The sequence below is a fragment of the Alligator sinensis genome, unplaced genomic scaffold (assembly GCF_000455745.1).
Source record: "Alligator sinensis unplaced genomic scaffold, ASM45574v1 scaffold573_1, whole genome shotgun sequence".
NCBI lineage: Eukaryota > Metazoa > Chordata > Crocodylia > Alligatoridae > Alligator > Alligator sinensis.
The window spans coordinates 27173-31493 of record NW_005841877.1 but is presented as its reverse complement, the minus strand read 5'-3'; the positions used below and the strand labels follow the sequence as shown (position 1 = coordinate 31493).

The 4321-nt window shown below is 38.0% G+C and overlaps 1 long non-coding RNA gene across 1 annotated transcript in view; it reads left to right on the top strand.

The window, feature by feature from the left end:
* The first annotated feature begins 801 nt into the window (after positions 1–801).
* Positions 802–4321, top strand: part of LOC102377157 — a 10796-nt gene continuing 7276 nt past the window's right edge. Inside the window, exons 1-2 of the long non-coding RNA XR_001359327.1 lie at positions 802–873; positions 1190–1247. This is a non-coding gene — a long non-coding RNA (uncharacterized LOC102377157). The remainder of the gene's footprint in view (positions 874–1189; positions 1248–4321) is intronic.

Here is a 4321-nt window from a genome sequence, read left to right as displayed (position 1 = left end):
TTGGACTTAGCTGAACAGCAAAAGGAAAATAAAATGTTGGTTGACTGCCCAGCACCTGGCTCCTGAAAACAGACTGTTAGTATCCAGTGGCTATATTATGATGATACAACATCATGGTGCCTCTACAGTTAAGGTTGTACTGAGATTTGCTCTTCCAGTAGGTAATTAAACTGTATTACAGTCCTTCTACAGTTTAGGTTGTATTGAAATTTTTACTCAAAGCCAGGAATTCAACCTTTTCAATTTCTATCATGCAATTTGTTTATTTCTAGCCCTTGCTCTCAAAGTACAAACTTTTTTTTTTTTTAAAGGTGCAATAAATCTGTTCCTTCCTTGTATGCTTTTTAAATTGGCTCCTTTTGGCAATATAATTTGTTTTTTTTAGCTCTTCCTAAGGAATAAATGCCTAATTTCTGAGGTTTGAAGACTGACTCATTGAAAGGCTGTAGCAAAATCTAATGCACAGACTATATTTTGGCTTATTGAATGTGCGTTTTTTATTTAAAGTTACTAGGCATAACCATTTTACCATCATCGATATTTTCACTGCTTAATATTATTTGTCTTACATGTATATATGTTGTTAAATATATACTAATTAATATAAGATTTCATCTTAACTACCTCAGAGGCAAAAGGTTCCAAATACTGTAACACCTTCAAATCCAAGCCTACAAAATTACAAAACAGTCTTGAAAAAAGAATGAGGGGCCAAGCCCCAGCTGCTGCAGGCTGGGCTGCCTTTGATGGAATGAGCTTGATTTATAACAGCTGAGCATCTGGCCTTAAGTTACTGGGACAAGACTCTGCTAACAATATGTATGGTCCCTGTTACTGTAATCAATGTATTCATCTTCACAGCCTCTCTCTGAGGTAAGAAATGTACCCTTATTTCTTTTCTTGCAAAGAAAATGAAACAGAGAAATGAAGTCCAAGCTCACAGAGGAAGCTTGTGGGGACTGAATCTGGTTTTCCCAAATCCCAGGCTAGTCCCCTGAGCTCTGTACCATCCTTCCCCCATTTTGCAAACAGCAACCCCTGGAACAGAGTCTCTTAAAGCATTTTCTTTTTTTCAGAATGAGTTGTTGCCTAAGTTTGATTGTATGCTGATGCTTACGATTAACTGGCAGTAAACAAAGATATGAATGCCTATATAATAACATAGCTTCCCTGTCTGTTCTTCGCCTAGTGAAAAGGAGCCTCTAAAATGAGATTGGAGCAAATAATATCATTCCTTAATCTGGAAGGTAAGATTCAGCATAAACTGGGAGAAAGAGTTTTGGTTATTTCCCCTTTGAGCTATGAGTCACTCTGAAAAATACAGAAAAGATCCATTTATGTGGTCTGACCTTGTGCTTACTAACAATTAAGTGTTTGTGGGCTCTTACTTGAATTTTTCTATCTGGTTATAAGTGCAATCTCTTTAACAAACCTAATGCAGTACCTTGCTGGTTATTCACTTCTCCACTCCATCTGTAAGGCATCACATATTTATTTTTAACATACATAGTGCCATACCCATAGTAGCACTGGTGAAAACAGTCCTTTTTAAATAAGACTTGTTTGGCTGCCTGGGCTATTTTGTCTTGTTTTATTTAGAAGAACATCAAACCATGTAAGATGTTTAAAAGTGCTAAATTAATTAAAGTGTCAGATGAATTAAATACCAGTCTTCATCTGATAGGTACTAAGAATATGAGAAGACACTGAAAATTATAGACTATAACCTCAACTACTGTAGTTCAGTAATAAAAAAAAGGTCTTGGCTTTTTATTCTCATAAAAGTCTATCAAAGACCTAAAGGGACAGTAGCAGATAAGAAATTAAATGGAACTATTTGGTAATATTTATAGCTTATTTAGACTAAACTGTAATGGATCATCATAAAGAAATCCCTAATTGGCTTGCCTTCTGTCTGAAAAATGTTCCCATAAATGTAATCCTATTTGAGAAGTTTTACATTCATTTCAAAAGAAAGCCATGTCTTATGTTGGAAATAACATGACTTCCAGTATCATTTCAGCATTTTGATAATACTTTTATATGAATAAAGATGTTCCATTTCTGCTGGAATTAGTAGTATCTAGATTCAATTCACATACCTAAAGATTTAGCTAACATTTCTCTCTAGAATTTTTTTTCAGAATACACCTCATAGTTTGTCTCTGTATTTTTTTAAATACTGAAAAAGGTGATGTGATTTTATGGTTGAAGAACATTCCTGGATTGTTGAAAAATATTTTTGACGTAGCTGATATGGAACCTTTGATCACATTAAGGAATATGTTCATTTGCAATAGTTCCCTAGCATTTATGTTGCCCAGCCTAAATCTCAGAAATCCACCAAGTAGAATGCACAGGCTTTGTAATCTTCCCTTTATATACGAATTATAATGTTCAATTTTAATATTTCCACACTAATTATAATGCATACAAGTTTTAGATCACTTTTAGATTACTTTTGATCTGTGGGAGGAAAATAGTCTCTGTACCAATCATATAGTAAAGAAATGATACTGGAATGCATGAGATATCATGGGTGCTCTTATTTCTACTGAGGTCTCTCTGTTAGGATTCAGAAATGTCTGTTTAAAGGACTTAGTCTGATGTAAAGCCCATTGCCATCTGTGGAAAAACTGCTAATCTTAAAGTGAGAGGACACTCAGACTGCGCAGTCTACTTTTGTATATATTCTAATTCAGGGTCTAGACTCAAAAAGGTACTTTGGAAAGTATGAAATGATTATTTGAAAGAATATGTTAAGAATACAAAAGGCTGCTGCTTGCAATTCCTTTTTTGGAATCTAGTACTCAAGGGACACATCTACATGAGATGCTTTACTCAAGATTAGAGGAAATTACTGTGCAGTAAGTGTCACTGTCTACACGTACAGATGCTTATTGCACAGTAATTTGCATTAATCTTAAGTAAATTTGCTACCTGTAAATACAAGTAACAAATTTACTTGGGAGTAATTACTGCGCAGTGCAGTGCATGTAGACAGCTGACTGGGAGCAAATGTGCTCCAGGTCAGCCAGGCAGCAGGAGGCGGGAGATTGTTCCCTGCCCTTAGGAGCTGCCTGATGCTGGGGTGGGCTCTGTCACCGGAGCCCAGTGGAGACAACAGCCCACTGTCTCAACAGCAGGGCACTCCTAGCCCCGGATCCCCAGTCACAGAGCTGGGGGCTGGGAGCTCCTGTCTGCCAGGGCAGGGAGATATTGTCCTTGCCCAGACTCTGGTGGCAAAGCCTGTCCTGACAGCAGGAAACTGGATGCTAGCTCCGTGCTCTCTATCAGCCCCTGGGCTAGCACCCAGGGGGAGCACTGCCCCACTACCTGCTGCAGCAGGCCAGTGCAGGGCTGCTGGGGGTGCAAGCAGACTGCTGCTATGAGCAGCAAATCTGCTCCTGCTTCTCTGCACATGTAGATGCATGCCCGTGGTGGGTTTATTCTAGTAAATTACTCTAGAGTGAATTACTCTAACTCTAAAGTAAACCACCCCAGAGCATTTGCACATGTAGATGCACACAAGGTTCCCATTACACTGTGTTAGTAAATGGAATAAACAGGTCAAATGCTGGAACACAGGTCAGAGGAAAAGTGTTGATTTCTCTGGTGTATATGAAGACCTTTGCTTGGCTTATTATGTAGAACATGCATTTATCTAGATAAACCTTAAATTGCCATTTCCAAATGTATCAGGGTCAATTAGAGGGTTGGGACCAGAATCTATTAGCACCATGACAGACATTTTGACAAGAACACGAAGCACAGCATAAATGCTAAAGCTTTCTGTAAAAATCCATAGCGGTCACATGTAAGAGAATAAAAAAGAGTTCAAAGACTGTTCACCTACCCTAAAAATATTCTGGTAGCCTACTGTCATTTGTTTAAGAATATAATTATGAAACACAGTCTTCAGTTTTGAAGAAAATCAGTAATCTGATTGCCCAGGGCGCATCTACACATTCATTAATGTGTTTTTGCTACTGCATATTAAATTTAATACCTCTAATGTGAGGTACTAAATAAATATACATTAGGTTGCCCTACTGCAGTAGTGTAAAACATTGCCCTAATGCATTCGTGTAAAATATTATACTGCACATTAAAGCATATGTGTATATGCACCCACAGGAAAGTAAAGCAGTACCTCAAAGATATAGCAACACAGAGCAAGTTTTGTCCAAGACACCACAGACTTGCTACAGAAACTTAAAAGCATAGACCACCTTCCCAGCAACACACTCCTAGCCACCATGGACGTTACCAGCCTATATACCAACATCCCACACCAGGATGGCATCCAAGCCTGCCTTAC